Below are 18,585 nucleotides of genomic sequence, written 5' to 3' on the forward strand. Positions count from 1 at the left end.
GCGCCAAGCCACGCTACGTTGTTTTTAGCTTAGTTGACATTCATCTCTCGTCCATGGATCGGGAGAGACATTTTTTATGGCTTTCGGGCCGCAGGTGGTCTGGGCCGCCGGATGTCGCCTCCCTCAGACTCGCTGCGCGAAGTTACTCGCTCTGGCAAGCTCCCACCTCGGTGGTGGCGATAACGTGTAGCATGCATCTCCTTTGGTGACGGGCGCTACCGGTATAAATCCGAATAGGGGAGGGAGGGACACGTTCATCATGCAAGCCAAGCGTTTTTCAAAATGTGACTTTGGCGTGGAGAGAGGCTATGAGCAGGGTAAAAAGGGGGCCCTTACCCCTGGTAAAAATTCGGCTATAACTCAGGAAAAACAGAAAATATCGATAAAAAGCGAAAGAAGCAACAGAACGTAGAAGGGAGGCGACAAAAACTCCTCATTTGCTTATAGTTTGACGTTGACCCCTAATTTGAAGCTAATTAGTGCTCCCTCCGTAAAAAAATTAAAAAAAAAAAACCCACACAAAAAAACCCAACTTTGTTAAAATAACTTTGATACTCCCATGGTGAGAGGGGCGTTTTAAACATCAATTCATTATCCAAAACGGTCACTTTTTGCGGAGATGTAACCCGTGAAGCAAACAGAGTACCGAAGTGAATACGTCACGCGCACAATTAGTGTGAAAAAGGCATTAGCGCGAGAACCAGCGCGTGAACCAACACGCGCGCGTACTCCATTCGTTTGCACTGCACTTTCTGGTTCACAGTGACGTCACACTTCGGTACTCTATACGCCAACATGTTGTAGAAGCACTACACTGGTACCACACCGAGGCGTGAGTCCTTCGACTTGACCGTCGTACGTATCTCAGCAAGTTACAACGCCTTACTGGCCGAAGTGTTTCCACGTAGGCGTTTGAGAACGTTTCTACTCAGTATGCGCAAGCTGCAGATAGCATTTATCGGAACTGCATGCATAGTAGTCCAGGGCGGAAAACGGATGCGGATACGGAGCGGACCAAACATTATTATGGAAAAGTGCCTTAAAGCGCGGGTGCGTATAGGCCACCTGCGCATGAGCGCGGTGCTACGCACCCCATAGTGGCTTGCTACTTTTAGTTGCCAGGGTAGCCAATAACCAGAAGTAACTGAATTCTTGCAACGTGTAAAAGCAATCGTAAACACCTGTCCATTGACGTACGCTGTTTACAGAAATAACATTACCATCAAATAATATTACCGTCAAATTACTATTAATCAGATTTTCAAGGCAACGTTCCCACAACCGACTGGAAAAGGCTTATAGGAAGGATAGTAGGAGAGGTGGAAGGTATTGCGGAGCCACTGTGTTAGTTGATTGTTGATATTTGGTTGCGCAGTTATCGTAGGCTTTTATGTTGTTTTTTTTTTATTAAGTTTGTCAGATATTGGTCCCTGCTTTCCGTGGATAAATGTGCCCCCCCAAAGGAAAGAGGTCGTAAATCTCCTTTATGTTACAGGAACACGAGCAGTTCTCCTACAATTTTCCTCTTAGGCTAATGTTCATGCTCGTTCGCTCTGCAGGCGTCACTGACGTCAACGAGTACCCGGTACTACAGACAATCCACGAGGGCGCCATTACTGTGGTGGCACCAGGGTCATGCGTGCACCTATAAACCTAATTAGGATACCAATTTGGCCGACGAGAAATGGAACGCTAGGATCACCTGCCCATGGGCGTTGTGCCACCGCAGCGATGGCTTCTATTTATAGTTGCCGAAGTAGTCCTATTGGCAGGTCATTTGAAGCAAGATATAGGATGGAGAGAACCCCCCCTGCCTTTGTGTTGGTCATTGTTTGATTGGAATCTCAGGAATTCTTTACAGACTCCTAGGGGAGATGTGTTAGGTAACAATAGCCGAGAATGTGTGTAGCTATTGGACAGGTAAGGGGGTACCCCTCCGTCCCATATCTTGACCGTTCAGCGCGTACGTCCCTTTTTCCAGCTCGCATTCTGCCGGAACGAAAGGCTTGCTCAATTTGCTGAGAGGAAATTTAACAGCCCTTTGTTCTCCTGTCTCTACGTACTGAATAACTGTTTTCATATTTTTTATAATCTCACAGCCTTGAGAACGCAAAGAGGGAAGTAGCGCCATAAAAGGGAAGAAGGAAAAACACATTTCTCTGAGACGGAAAACAGGCCCACAATTGGATTAGCGAGACAATTCTTATCTTGAATCGTCCGCAAGAACCTCGGCCTGAATGACTCCCGACCCAAATCTTTTCTAGACGGTACTTGAAGCGGTTTCTGCCAGAGAACAAATCACAGCGTCATCTGGCCGCTTGATTTATCAGTCGTGCAATTATGTCGAAGAAGCGGCGATAGGTAGAAGCAGTTTGGAAAACGACTGGAGTTAAAGGCTAGAAGTCCCGTTGTCTCGTACCCCTGATGTTTTTCATTCTCTGATCTATACATGTACATATTTTTTGTCAACGCGGGGAACAAAATGAGGGTTGTGGAACGACGGCCGCCACAATGGACCTCGTCTTCGGCTTTGTTCATTATCGTGGTCCAGCCCTTCTTGTTGTAAACGGACTAGCCTGTTTAAAACTGTCCCAGTAATACTGTCCTTCCCTTATTGATATCATAAGAACGGGAAATGGAGAAACGTAAAAAGTCACAGCGAAATATTCTGCGAAAAAGGTTACACGTTAGAATGAATAACACAAGTTCAGGGAATGCCAGGGGCTACCGTATATTATTGGAAACGAAGTTGAAAATAAAGTAACCCTCTGGGACGAGGTTGAATTTCGGCTACGCTCGCCTCGTCTGACTGGATTCGTGGCTGTTTTTTTCATTACCCTTGGTCGTGTCACGGATGTGTATAATAAACTATAGCTTTATGACTTAATAGGCAATGCAGAATGCGAAAATGACGCTGATTGGCTCTTCAAACTGAATGCGTAACTTTTGAGCCCCAATGCGACGCGCTTAATGCAGCAAGCCTCTACAGTGCGCGCGCCTAATGTTGATAAGATGTCTGCTTTCAGATACGAATATTTTTGGGGTCACTTGGATGCCTGAAGGAAAGAGGGAGCATTGAAGCCTCATGCTTCGCCAAAAATACCTGCACGTTGCAAGTATGCATTTTCGAGTAGGCCAAAAGGGATATGTGGCTTCTAAAAAATGAATTTGAATTAGAGGCACTGCGTTGTGCGTCGAACGGATCGACTGCAGTTCGATATATATTAATTGGAAAATTGCCAATGGCTGTACACGTGCAAGGCATGGTGGGAGCAAACATTACCCAACAAGATCGTACCCAAGTGCAAGAGGCCGCCATTGCCTCTGTGTGTGTATGGGCGAATCACACCGATCTCCATAATTATTCATACTGACTGCGTGTTGCGTCGAGAGCGAGGGTTAGGCACCATCTTTGGAGGCCCAAATTGCTCATGCGCTCAAAATCTCTCATTGGGATGGTAACTCACGATCATAATGGCAGTGAGCTGTTCTGTCTGGAACCTTGCAGGCCATTTTGTGTGGAAGCAATTTATTTTAAACGTACGCCTGTAGTATTTTAACCCACAAATGATGTAGCTATCGCATGCTGGATACTCATTGACGCCGCTCAAAAAATGAGTAAATTTCATTGCACCATGTTGCGATTTTGGAGGCACAAAAACGCAGCTTAGGAGACCTCATTGTTTGTAATACGACGACGTGGCTACGCGCTGTGGCCCCATAAACTAATCAGTGACACTCTCTGCCTGCACGACTCCGGGTGGGGTACGTATACTAGCCAGATTGATGCGGGGGCCACGAGCACGTGGAAATTAGTTGAATGCTTCATGCTTGCCATGGTGATGACAAATTATAGGGCGAGAGGCTTGTAGAATCGAAACTTCCAGGCGTGTGCAGCAGTGACATTAATTATAACGGCGCTGACACCGCCACTTGAGGCTTGAGGAGTGACGACATGGACGGGCTTAGAACGGCGTTACTTGTGAACCATACGCATGCCACCGTGCCATGGTTTAGGGTTGAAGCTTTACGGCTAATTGACCATCGCTACCGAGCCAAGCTTATTGTTGATATTCACCCCTCCTTTAATTTTTAATTTCAGCCGATGTGGTCAGTTTGATTTTCATGCCGGGTTTTGGTTCAAGTCAGAATATGAATTCGGCTAACGGTTGTCCGTTTGGCTTCCATTTTGGCTTTTTGGTACAGATATCTTCTGCCACATCCTGGCAAATAATGAACACCTATTTGGACAATGCATCTCTCAGAAGATGGAGTCTTTGTTCAGTTATTTAATGTAACAACCGCCTTTGCAACGGCCAATATTATGTAACACGGTGTGTTTGTGTGTGGGGGGGGGTACTTAGTTGAACACATTGATTCTGTTACAGATTTATTTTCTTTTATTTTCTCAGCTTTCTTGAACTGGCAGTTCGACACTTTATTAAAGAGTTGGCAAGTACATCCCACGCTGCTTTTTTAGTTGTAGTTGTCGTTGTTGTCGTTAGTGTCCTTGTCACTGTCGTCATCGTTGATGACGAGGGCGATGGCGATCGCAATCTACGTATAATCATTGTTCGCTGTACAGCTCACTATGTTGTGTATGGCCTGACTGTCTTGGGTGCCACAAGCTATGAATCCATTCTGAGACCGATGGAGCTGTTACATTCTATAAATTAATTTGCAACCGGGCATGGTAGCTATGACGCCATTATTTTGCCCAACCGGTTTTCAAATGTTAATGGATGAGTTGTGTTTTGGTTGTTACTCAATAAGCATGAGCAGGATTGAACACAAATCGAATAGACTATACCCGTGTTCCGTCCGATGGCTCGGTACACTAATGATGCTTGTCAAAATGCCGTAATCACAAAAATCTAATCAACGCACGCACCCTTTTACCGTAATACCAAACGCTTCAGTTTTTTTTAACAAAAACGGCTACTCTGTATCCTGTTAAAATTTAATTCCTGACGACTGCTTTCACCAAGCGAAGTACAAGTGTCTTTACCGCTTAGATCCCCGCCGAGTCATGCTGTAATAACTAGAGATGAGATAGTTACTGTGTTAATTTTCACAGATCGTGACTGCTTGGTAAATAACGACTAAGACAAAATAGGTTATTGGATCACTGCTTTCCCCTGTTTTCATTTTGACGAAACAAAACGCAGTTGTTACTGTTACAGGCAATATACCTCTTTGCCTTTTAAAAATAAGGAACGATTTCTGGATGGAGTTAAACGGAGTAGACGAAACGTGATTTGCTGTGTTCATTTCAAATTTTTAAAAGTAAACATTTCGTCTTGCCGTTCTGATGCACCTGTTTGTGCTGGGATAACCGATCGAAGCGATTCTGTGAGTCGCTGTTTGGTGCGATAAGTGTCTCTCAGTTGTTTTTTTCACACACATCTATGCGGATTGTGAATGACAGAATGTGGAGTCGTTTGGAAAGTGTACACTTACTTCTGAGTTGAAGAGATATCTTCCTCCTGCTATTTCAACTACATATCAGCTACGAAACTCAAACCAATTTTCTGAAGAACAGAACGATTTAGGAAAACTGCCATGCCATATCTGATTTAGTTGCTGAATAATATGAATAGTGATGAGTAACATTTGCTGGCCTGTCTTAACTTAATTCCATATTTTTATTGAAGTTTTCTATTGTAAATATCTTCTCTGTATTTTATATACCCGATTATCTTTAATTTCAATGTATTTGCGTAAAGATCTCTTCCATTCTGCTCTTGGCTATTATGGAGATTTTAACTATGAACTAGTAATTAATGATTAATATAGCAGACACCGAAATCTGTGAAAAGGAAGAAGATTCTGATTGTTGGCGACGAGATTCCTTATTCCTGAACTTTTCTCCGCTTTATAATATCCCGACTGTGATGCTTCTGTTGCCACCTGCCAATATCGGGAGAAAGTTGGCGGGAAAAAAATGGTAGCATCATAAACAAAATGAAGTATCGAGCGCGTTCCAGTCTCGTCGGCATCCAGTGCCGGGTCTCTTCCGACAAAAAAAAAAGGAATTTCCGAAATGGACGTTTATAAAAAGCGAGGTGTGAGGAATACTTTGCCTTAATCGTGCTCGTGCAAAATGTCATCGTGTCAAGACAATACGAACCGTCGGAAATTACTTCACTTTGCGTGGCAGTGACACGAATCAAAGCCTAACGCAAAGAGAGACCAGCGAATTTATGGGTCATGACAGCGAGACCATGAGCGCAAAAAGCACTTGGATGTTGAAAACGACATCTGAGATCATTCCAACTGCTGCCATAAATCTAATGCACTCGGTGACAGGGTTATAGCAGGCAACAAAAAGATCAGTCCATCTGGACCTAACTTTGAGTTGCCTATGTTTTGACCCTAAACCCGCACGAAACTAGGACAAAATCGAAAACTGGCCGTAAATTGTGCCTGCCCTCGTTTCATAAATGAAATGTTACATAAATTGAAAAATAAAAATCTAAAAATAGCCCACTAATCGTTGCGAGACGACTCGAATTGCATTGTCGCCACAGCGGTTCAGTATTCAGGTTAAACACAGGAACATGCCTAACATTCTGGAGAAAATGTGGTGTGTTGAAAATTTATAAGGGAGCACCAAGCAGTATTCTGCACTTGCAAAAAAAAATAAATAAAAAATTCTGCTGCAGCATTTTCACACCGGTACAAGGCCCCTTGCATACTCTTGTCTCTAGCGACACTAACCCCACGTTCATATGGCGACAACCGAAGCAAGTTGAAACCTGCCAGCATGACCATTTGTACTGCGTGAATAAATAATGCACTCGATACGCCATGGGTCGTGAGCGAGACAGAAGAAACATCATCCTTGCGCACTCGAGCATAGGCAGTGGAATTTGCCGCGCATGACTGCGCATCGAGCGAAGCTTTTCGACAAAGCCACTGGATTATATTAAACAGCGTAAGATTCAGTGAAAAACGAGTTGCTTGTTTTTCCGAATAACTTTAAAACACACCGTGTTCCCTTTCATAAATCGCCCCAACAACAAGAAGATGTACCTTAAATCGAGATCATTATCTCAAGATATCTAAATCGTGCAAACGAGTGGTGGAAAAACCATATTAGCGTGGCTGCTGCACGCCTCCGTAAAAACACAACATTCGATTTTTCGGATGATTATGTAGACACGGACGAGGGAATGATATGAAATGGGAGCTATGTTGTGAATTAAAGCCGTGGACTGAACTGGGCATGTCTAGTGACCAGCCCGATAAAAACACACAATATGGGTGTTGTAAGTCTAAAACAGAAACTTAAGGAATGCAGGCTTCAGAATTGCATAGGCCCTAAGACAAAGGTTATGCCCCCTTAAAGGGAGTCCAACTCAACTTCCCTGTAGTATATACGTATAAAGGAATTCGCGTTGTCTGTCAATACAAATTAAACTTTTCTGCCTACGTACCAGCCACAGATCTGATTCGTTTCTTTGACTTGGATCTGAAACATCATAGCGATACTCCTTGCCCGGGTCTACTGCCCACATTTTATAGGGATGGTATTTTATGGTATTGGGATTGAATGAAATTAGCAAGTTTGAAGGATACCATGTGCAGATACCTAAATGCTTTTCCTCTACACAGAACGTAAATGCGCCTTGGAGAATATTTACCGATTCTTTTTTTTTTCAAAAGAATGGCGTTCATATCTCACACAACGTCACCGCGGAAAGTTTCTACAGCAAAAGTCACCTTTGGCGTCACATCGTGCCCCACCTCCGCACAAACCTGGTCTGACAAGCAGGTTGGTTTTCTGCGGCCATTTTACAAGTAAAATTCACTCGGTTGTGCAGCAGGAAATGCAGGCACGGTACGCACGAAAGCCACCAGCCAGATGCCTTAATCTACTGCTTATTATAAGCTAGCCTAAGGTGAGGCCTGAGGCACTCCTAAAGCATCCTGTAAACACCCCAAACCTGGTTTCTAATCTTTCATCGGTTTCACAAAGCAGCTATCAACTGCAAATGCTATCTTGATAACAAACGCACTCTAACGTTTCTCAGTTGGACCCTTAATTAAAATGGAGATTTGTGGCCAGCAGTCCTTTTTACTAATAGATTCCTAATTATGCACGCATGCACACAAATGGCCATGGCGGCAAGGGCCATTGAAAATGTACAAAATGTACAGGGGTGCGATTTGGATCATTTTCTCTCAGATGTTTTGGCTTTTTCAGTTTTTTTTTCTTCAGGAAATCCAATTGAATCGTTTTGCTATTAGTTTCTGATCTACTCTCTAAAAAGACTTTACAATCCTGATTTTTCCTGTGCGCTGGGATTAAGCGGGATAGAAGCCAATAGAAAAACGAATTAATGGGATTTTCTGTTGAAAAACGGAACAAAGCCAGAAAACCTAAGAGAAAATTATCAAAATCGCACCCCTACATTTTCAATGGCCCTTGCCGCCTAGGCCATTTGTGCGCATGCGTGCATAATAATGAATTTATCAGTGAAAGAGGTCTCTAGGACGCTCTGTATACAGCCAAACATAGTTAAGCAATATTCGAAACACTAAGACTTTAATGTCCTCTCCAATTCATATTTGTTTTGTCAAAATGTGTCGACATTAATCGGCAACTCTTGCCACATTCTCTCCACAAAAATTGCCCTTGATCGTTATCCCTCGATCATTTCTCCTCCAAAATCCTTCCTTTTCGCGCGAGCCCTTGAACAGCTAGCTTACCTGAGAATAAACAATCAGTGCTCACATTAGATCTACGTACCCTGAAATGCAAAATAGAGTTACTGAAAATTCGCCAAGGTCGCAGACACGACTCTGCCTCGTGCCGGATAGCCTTGCCTTGTTCTTGATTACATTAAAATGCGTGGCGAGGTTACTAAGTGACTTTCCATCTCCCATAGTTGCAATTATGACATTCAATCAAGCGGTGGCTAGAGGCAGGTATTCATTCAGCGTTGAAATGAAACTGCTGCATGTCAATAGAAGTAAACAAAACGTTTTGTAACCAGCCATAATGGACGATGGGTGGGGGACAAGCGGGCCATGCTCCCCTCCCCCCCGCCAAAAAAGTCGTTTTTAGTTATGAACTGGTATTGACAGAAGATGATTTGATGGTGATTCCATTTCTCTTCCTTAAGTGGGCTAAAATTTAGCCTCAACCCCGGATAGATCATAAAAGGTTACGCAGGATATGGGAGCGGGCTCGAAGAGAAAAACTTCGGGGTTGTATAAACGTTGTTCATCATCTAATAATTTCTTCTATTTTCCCTTTGTCTTTGTCTTAAGGCCTTCGTTTGACTACTGCATCCTACTCCCTTGAAATCCGCGTGATTTTTAAAAACTTTACTACAAAAAAAAATGCTTTTGACCCAATTAAGTCTACACAGACCTATGCACTTGTCAGCACACATACGTTCATGTTCAGAAGTGTCTGAAGAAAACACAGCTCCTGCAGCGTCTAGAAAAAAAAAACAGAGTATAGATTCGACTCGACTTTCATTTACATAAACCAATTGGGAGGGTTGGCTTTAGTTTCCATGTCTATGCTTCCATAATTGAATTGGCAAGTGCAGGACAGTATCGCTCCCCCGGCTGGTCACTTATCCCTCACTATAATGGTCCGTCTCATCCTGCATTTACCAGGCGAAATTAACTGGATGGCTAGGAGTAATTTCCGCACACGTCGGTTTACTGACCTCCACCCAGGATAGCGCAGCCATTACCTCGCAGCGCGTCGGAGGCTAACAATCGGGTGATGGTTTCCAACGCCAAACACGTCGCTCCAACCTCGACAAGAACATTCACCTTACAGATTTCATTTAAATCAAATAGACCTAGAGTTTCTCCCGGGAAATGGATTGTCCAGTTTTTTTAAATTGTAATTTATAGCTGATTACGTATAATAATCTTGGCATTAAACATTTTGTGTACAAGCATTATGTCATGATTATTAATGTACTCTGCACGAGTTGTTTGTTTTTCATACCCAGCAAGAAATGAGACCGAGGGGTACCCCCCCCAACATGTCCAATCCCTGTCCACATTTCAGACTATTGTTACTGAACACATCCCCCTAAGATGTCTGAAAGGAATTCCCCAGATTCCTGCGAGACAATAACCAACACAAAGCAGGGGGGTTCTCTCCGTCTCATACCTTGCTGCATATGTTGCTTTTTATCTGTGGTGGCTTATGACATGCCATCTATAGTGCATACTACCCAGAGACTGAACTCACCAAAGAGCAGTCTACGTTGCACACTTTGTTTACCGCCTATGCTGTAGCTGTTTACAGATTTGAACTGACAAGGGGACGAGAGTGTCTGAAGATATCAAGAATCCAGGGATACCAAGAATAACACTATGCCGTAGGGCCTACATGTTTTGCCTCGGTTTGTACGTCCTCAACATGTGACTTACATAGAGGTAACTTTTGCCAAGTCACAAATTCGAGGACAGCGAGAAGTGTTAACACCAATGTCTTCCGGTGGTAAAGAAGTCTGGAACAGTGAACATTTCCATGCACATTTCAGAGTGAGAACTCCCAGCTTGGCCCATCAATATCGGCATTCCTATTGAAGAATTCAGGGGCATGAATCCGAGGGGATTGGAGATAACCCCCCCCCTTTAATCGGGGGGGATGCCTTAGGCTATTGAATCTTCCTCCTCCCCAATGTTTTTTGCGGTGACAAAGAAATTCAGGTGGATTTTTAAGAATTTTTCAGATTTCCCAACAACCATTTGTATTCATAAGCACTAAAAGGGGTGAAAAAAAAATTCATGACAGTTAATAGTACGCTGTTTTGATGCAAAGTTCGGGGAGTGTAAGTATATATATTTACATATTCAAGATGTACATTTGTATCATGAACAGTGCCCATACTGAGTCAGACCCACCCCCCCTCCGCTTTTCAAATTTCCACCGCCGGGCATTTGTTTATTTACGTCATTTCCCATCCACAGTCCTTGAAATAACCGGGCCCCATTGCAAGTTTTGATACCACGTTTTACAAACTGAATTATCATGAGTCTAATAACAGCTTTTGTATATACCATCCTCGTCGAAAGAATGATGGATTGATTAGTGTAGCCGATCAGCTTTCTTCGTTGACTGAGAGTCTTTTCAAGGCAAACTCGGTATCACTGGGCGTAGGTCCACAATCCACGACCGAAGGTATGCAAATGTATCTCTTTCCCGCGCTGTAGCTTCATAACCTATTTCCTGCCACGCCACACTGAATTGTGGTTGCAGAAACTTACTTTATGTTTTTGGCTTGGCTCTTTGATTCCACAGGGATCATCTCTTTTAACGTTTGCTGCCGAAATGGCATGGAACGTGACACTTCGGCGCTGGCTGGACCAATGACGTCACGTCCCTCCGTGACAAGCCGCTGTCCAAGCGGCGCCGACGGACACGTACAGCCCCCTCGTAGTCGCGGAAGCTGGCGGGCAAGCACGATGCTTACGCTTTCTCGAAGACAAGGTGAAGAGGTCGATTGTCACAATCGTAATACAGCCATGTCTGTTTCTGGACGATGCATGCGAAGGCACGGTGATTTCACTTTAATCTAATTTAAAGAAACTTTGGATCGCCGTTTTCACCATGGCGAAACTGTCTCTCTGGCTTTCTAATTCTAGGTTTGACAGTGCAGATAAGTTGAAATTCTGACTATCGTTTCTCAGAAAGCTGCCTGTTAAACATAGGTCACCTCTTCAGCTGCCTGTACCCAAAAATGACAACGCCATACCACACCACTCGTAGGTTAGATTTACAATTTCCTTTGCCTTAGATTTACCATTTCTTTACCAGCTCCTTTACACAGTGTGCAAATCAACTTGACTTGACGAATTTTTAATATTAAATCAGAAACTTGATAGCCTTGGCAAAGGCTGATTACGTATAAAACTACATTTCCACGTAGGGCCAAGTTCGTGTGCGATGAGCTTCGACGGCCGATTAGGCATAGCCCTTCCAGCCTGACGACGTCTGTGGTTTTCTCCCCTTGAAAATTTCGCTCCGGCCTCGGCACGTTGCAACTGAGCTGTTTTGGCAACAAGCATGCAGCCGAGCGCGATGTGGACGGTCGTAATGGTATTGATCGGAGAAATGATGATGTGTCGGGCTTTCGCCCGAGTCGGTGACGGCCGGTCCGGCCCAGCCGTCAAATTGCAGTTGGCGCACCCGCTTGGAAACGCCGAGAACCCGAGCTAACGGTCCTCGTCAAACGTGCGCTTTCTTGCGCGGTCGTTGCCAGCATCGATTGGGTATTCTTTCAGCACGTGCTGTCAAATGGCTGACGGTTTCGCTCCAAGGTAACGGTCAAGGATTGGCTGCGTCCGACTTACTTGGCTAAGGCCTGACATTACTCGCAAGTCTAGGGTAGAAGCGGCAGCCAGTTCCCATAGAGTCGTGCGTAATTTCAAGCCGCAGCCAAGTGACTCAGGCGAATACTCATTTTGATATCCAGCCGTTATGTTTATGCATGTAACTCGGGCACTGAGTAAGTATCCTTGTAAAAGCTATCTCTCTCAAAATACATCAAGTAATCCTGCATGCAATAACTGACCCATCATCATATTGCTGTGTTGGGAATAAAAAGATTAAATTTCGTCTTTATTCAACACTTTCAGCCACAGGAAAAAAAAAGCCAAAAGCAGTGATTTAGACATGGTGGGTAACCAGGAGTTAACCTAATCGTCGAGGCCACTTTGCGAGTTTACGTTCGACTCAGCCATACGCGCATTATTCAGAGCAGACATCAGTTGTTTTATTTAGTGAAGACTTATTTAAGGGTAGTAAATTAACCCATATTTTATTCAACAACCGAAAAGTAGGTTAAATAGCGCGAGCCAGCAATTGTATAACAATAAAAAAAAAACAATAAAAAATACAACCGTCAAGGCTTTGTACAAAACGGGGATACGTTTTGGCGCTCATTGTCAGCGGTTCCAAAAATAAAACAGAATCTCCCAGGTGACCTTGGTGGTCGGTTGACGTTGGGGATCTCCCATGTATATGTACGCTGTTGACGGGTAGCGCTTGACTTGGACATCCATGCCGCACGTCAAGGCCTGAGAGTTAATTAATGGTCACGCGGTGGGCGTCCAAAACCCTCGTGCCGCCTCAGGCGGGAATTTCACGTGAGGCCGCTTTATCACGTTCTTGGATTTGAAGCGAATAATTTCTGACTGAAGTCACCCCAAGAAACAATCATGTTAGAATGTCATATCTATGTTCTTCAAGTAACGTTAATAAAAAAGTCACCTTGAGATGGGTAAAAAGTGAAATTCAATACCGACCTTTCATTTCCAGCATTATCGTGCCCAGGTTTCCTTGTTCATGCACATTTCTTTTCACTTCAGTACTTACGTGAGAACGAGAATGTATAACGTTGCAAAGATTTACCTGTCCATAGTTGATGGGTTCTGGATTTATTTTGGCTGGCCTTACGTAGTTATTCTCAGTAAAAGTTACATTAGATTTCATAATCTGTCATCAATGCCGATTATTACTTTGAGTTTATTTCCTTAAGAAATATTCAATGCAAACAATTTTGTTTTGCTTTTATTTAAGCTGTACCTAAAGACTACAATAAAATGATTTCGCAACTTTACATTTTCATACGCGTACAACTATGGTTACACTGTCGTCATGTATTTTAGATGTTTAAGAAGTGAGAGGTAAATCAAATCAAGCCTTTTTTCAGTTTTTATAATGAATGCGCTCGAAAATACTGTGCAAAGTCCTTTATCGGGGGTGATTTTGTTTAGAAGTAACTGAATGAAATATAATCTTAGAATCTGCAGTTCTAAGATTGTGTCACGTTATTTGTCCCATTAAGGGTTTCGGGAGCGCATGATCAGGATCTATCACACAAGACTTAGGGTTTATAGACGACATTTTGTTCTGTGCAGGACTACGGTACGTCTTTGGTCTATACACCCGTATGCGCACGCGTGAACACACGCCTACAAAAGCCGTAGCCACAGATCTGGATGATCGATTTGGACACGATCTTGGCTGCAAGTTCTCTCTGACTGAGATGAAATAAAGCACGCAGAGGCTGACCCTTTTAAGCAAATGATATTTCAAAAAAAATTAATAAATCTTGTCTGATCGATTGGGTTGGTGTCCCTGGGGAGGGATCTTTGACACACCTGTCCCAACAGAGCCAGCGTAGAGGGGCACGAACACACTACCAGCTGCCGCCAATTGCTTTTCTAACACCAAGAGCGCATTAAAAAGAAATGAAATCCCATATGCCACCATTACCCTATTAAAGGCGTAACCACCACCATTCCCAGTGACGAAGCACCCGTTTCAGCAATCCCTCCAACTTCAAACACTTTGACTCGTATCCAACACGCGCCCGTCAATTTGGTGGGTGTTGAAAAGTGACCGTAAATCAGCGACTGGAGAGGTGAAGTAGTTTCCTGTAACATAACAATGAACCCGAAGGGATATCGCAACATGCCCCGAGCCGATCCATGGCTACAGTGGCACAATTAAAAACTCCGTTAAAGGTCAATTAATTCTGGCGCTGTTACGCCGTGGTTTACCCAATCAATAATGTAGTGAAATGAAATACTCCGCCGCCGGCAACAGTCTCTACAGATGCGGCAGTGCGCAGCGTCACACGGAGCCAAATTTACCTCACGGCAGAGCTCTCCACAGCCCCCCTGGGAACAGTGCTTGCTCTTCATGCCAGTTTTCCCCACCACCCTTTGCCTTTTGTACCCGTGTGATGCAGCACAATTCTCAAGACGAGCAGGTCGCACGTTTGTCATGAAGCATATTGATACCTGCACGAAATAATTGGGAGTAACGGACACTGCACCATCTCTGTAATATGCATGAGTTGTACCACTTCACTGCATCTTATGAATTAACCGTAGCTATGAAGGTTCACGTTGTTCTTACATTTCTAGTCTAGTCTTCAATGCGTTAACTGTGTTATACTTGTATGTTTTGGCTGTGTTGTATAAATGAGTGAATACAAAAGATTAAATTACATTCAGCGCAACTCGACCTGTGTAAAATCAAATTTCAGTTTCATTTGCTTTTCAATTTAATTTAAATTTGTTGTTTAACGTTCATTTTCTTGTCATTCCGACGGACCCTGGAGACTTACTGTGAAGCCATTCACACGTCACACGGGAGACTCCATGGCAACAGCTGAAATTTTCGATTTTTGTCAAAAATCCTCCTGAACGATGTTGCCATACTTTCTGGCTGCGTTTCCTTAGCGTCAGCGGAAGACGACAAGAATTGTTCAGTGCGACCCGACAATTTGATTATTAATTCACCACTACATGGCGTGCAAACATTTAATCTGCGTATAAAGATATCTCTATACCTAGACGTGCCAAGTTAACATTTATTCCCTGAATTATTCCGCAATCGAGATGTCCCTGTTCCGTATTTAGAGATATCTCCAGTAGGTTCCGGCTTCCGATACGACGACCTTTCCGTTAACCTAGTGTGTGGGACCGGAAACATAATAGAGATATTTCTATTACTAATAGAGATATCTCTATTACTAGTAGAGATATCTCTATTGGGATTACAGATATCTCTGTTCCTAATATGAACAGATCTTAAGGTAGCTGTATACGCGGATTAGATGTGAACGTTGCCCGCCATACCACAAACATATAATGAAGGACGAGGTCAATTGGTATTGCACTTGTGAATGTTTATCAAAACTTTTACACGATTACGATGAATATCGCCTTGGTTGAATTTTAAACCAATTAAGGGTGAATATTGGAACAGTACAAGTCCAAGAATGGGTTCATTTCGACCCAACTGCTTAAATTGACATTAATTTCTGGTTCACTTTAACCAAAAAACTGGGTGTTTATTCAGCACTCAATTTAATTAATTTGAACCAGAAGTTAATGTTTGGTGATTCCAGTTTGTTTTCAGTGTATATACGGGCAAAATCGAAACCTTTCATGTTATGTCTCCCTTTCCAAAACAGCTTTTTGAAAGACAGTGTAAGCCTCGTCCCAAGGAGTCAACGACATGAATAAGTGACAACGCCACGTGAATGATACCCTAATTTCCTGGCAGATCATTCATACACGAAGAGAAACTTGGACCGACGGCACAGTGTCTAAGGCGGTTGATCTAGTACATTAGTTCGGTAAGGGCTTCACGACGTCACGAGTGCGTGCGATGGAGGGACATGCATGACGCATAGTCAGGCCTACATCTCAAGCTAGGCAGGCACAGGTTCTCAGCTAAAGGAGTCGTTAAGTAAGTATATAAGGTAAATAAGTAAATAAACTTATTAAGTAAATTTGTTCTTGAATTTACTTAGTTCGCCAAAACTAGTGACGCGTAGATCGTGTTGTGTATAACGCTGCTGAAAAGCTTTCCAGTGTCTAAAAATGTTTAAAACGCTGATGTTGCGCAGAATGATATCTTGAGGTAAACAAACCCGTCTATCAAAGTCGTATGGGTTGTTTTTCCTTAATATTTGTGGTGTGAGTTTTTCCCTCCTTGGATTATCACAATGTTTAGAATCATATGAGCAAATGCCACTTTCGATAAAGTAGTAATGATAGGTTGTCAACATCTTTTATTCGCATTGACAACGACTAGCTGGCCGGTGCGTTGGAGAGAATCATAATTATGAAAATCTCGTTTGGTATTACTCAAGAACTATTGGTCAGCCTTCTTTTTGAAGATACCTCTGCAAAATGAAATGTGCCACATTCTGAAAGCCTGCATGGTGCAGTGTCCTATAATTTGCAATTACTGTGTCTTGACTTCACAATTGTGTAGTTTTTGCATCCTCTCACCCATAAAACCGACTCGCGTTGACTACTTTAACGATTCGATCAGATGAAAATGAGAGAAATCAGGCCTATGGTTTTCAATTGGAAAGATATATAGGCTACGGACACAGTTCGCTGTACTAAGTGCGCTTAGAAATTTTTTAGTATGTGGGGTTCTGAAAAGAGCCGCTGGTACTCAACGTTTCGGACAGTATGCTCTGTCCGTCGTCAGAAGACTGGCATAGTTATTATTTATTGGTCGTAGACTTTGCCATCACTTGAAATACGCGCGCTCAGACCAGCAAACAAGAGGCAAATAGAAAGAAACTTACCGCCAAAGATAATCCGTTGTAAGCTCTACACACAGAAATCCAGCAGACGGTAGTGATTAGAATGTCGCCAGACCCAAGCTGGCAGATGGAACCCCAGCAAGATCGCTGCTCCTGGTGTAGCGGTTACAGTAATGGCTAGCTGATGCGGGGGCACGTATGCAATCCCCAAATGCTGCAGGGAGCATCGCGCTGGTGCTCAGGCAAAAACTGCAGTTCAGACGGGAAAAAAATAACTGCTATTCACCTCTGCGCGCAGAATAGCCTAGTGAGGCTGTGAGTAGAGACTGGCCGCTGAGGAGAATAGAAATCCTTGTCTAATATGTAAAAGCGTCTGACAAGCCTGCCGTGTAACGAGAATCACTCATCCTGCGTATAAATACCTTGAAATAATGCGCACCCGCTCGTTATATCTGCCCTGGCCGGGCAATTGCGCTTCGGGAAGCGAGCGGAAAGACAACGGAGGTGCTGGCACTCAAAACGTCAAACGCGATGTGGACAAAAATCGCTCCGATCGGCTCAACCAATCAACCGTCGGGCCAGCGATATGAGACGGTTAATGAGAGAACAGACCTCACGCACTGGCCAACGGCTGGGCCGTGAAACGCGATGAGGAATGTTTTCTGGCACTTCGAACACGAGACAAACCATTCGCTGCTGGTCGGTTGCCTTAGTTACTTGTTGCCAAAGAGACCCTTCTCCCATTAACTCATTAGGGAGGAGGAATTTTTCCTGTGCGCACGGGATTAAACGGGATAGAAACCAATAGAAAAACGATTTAATGGGATTTTCTGTTGAAAAACGGAACAAAGCCAGAAAACCTAAGAGAAAATTATCAAAATCGCACCCCTACATTTTCAATGGCCCTTGCCGCCAAGGCCATTTGTGCGCATGCGTGCATAATAATGAATTTATCAGTGAAAGAGGTCTCTAGGACGCTCTGTATAGGGCCAAACATAGTTAAGAAATATTCTGAACACTAAGACTTTAATGTCCTCTCCAATTCATATTTGTTTTGTCAAAATGTGTCGACGTTAATCAGCAACTCTTGCCACATTCTCTCCACAAAAATTGCCCTTGATCGTTATCCCTCGATCATTTCTCCTCCAAAATCCTTCCTTTTCGCGCGAGCCCTTGAACAGCTAGCTTACCTGAGAATAAACAGTCACTGCTCACATTAGATCTACGTACCCCGAAATGCAAAATAGAGTTACTGAAAATTCGCCAAGGTCGCAGACACGACTCTGCCTCGTGCCGGATAGCCTTGCCTTGTTCTTGATTACATTAAAATGCGTGGCGAGGTTACTAAGTGACTTTCCATCTCCCATAGTTGCAATTATGACATTCAATCAAGCGGTGGCTAGAGGCAGGTATTCATTCAGCGTTGAAATGAAACTGCTGCATGTCAATAGAAGTAAACAAAACGTTTTGTAACCAGCCATAATGGACGATGGGTGGGGGACAAGCGGGCCATGCTCCC

General features: G+C 43.5%; 1 protein-coding gene across 1 annotated transcript in view; it reads right to left on the reverse strand.

Annotated features, from left to right (window-relative positions):
* Positions 1–17,694, reverse strand: part of LOC110984303 (adhesion G protein-coupled receptor L3-like) — a 105,111-nt gene extending 87,417 nt beyond the window's left edge. Inside the window, exons 1-2 of the mRNA XM_022244336.2 lie at positions 17,489–17,694; positions 17,109–17,315 (exon numbers count right to left, since the gene is read on the reverse strand). The gene's annotated coding sequence lies outside the window, so the exon portion shown is untranslated. The remainder of the gene's footprint in view (positions 1–17,108; positions 17,316–17,488) is intronic.
* Between the last annotated feature and the right edge of the window lie 891 nt (positions 17,695–18,585).

Source organism: Acanthaster planci, linkage group LG10 (assembly GCF_054643075.1).
Source record: "Acanthaster planci isolate LZ-2023a linkage group LG10, COTS_SCS, whole genome shotgun sequence".
Classification (NCBI taxonomy): domain Eukaryota; kingdom Metazoa; phylum Echinodermata; class Asteroidea; order Valvatida; family Acanthasteridae; genus Acanthaster; species Acanthaster planci.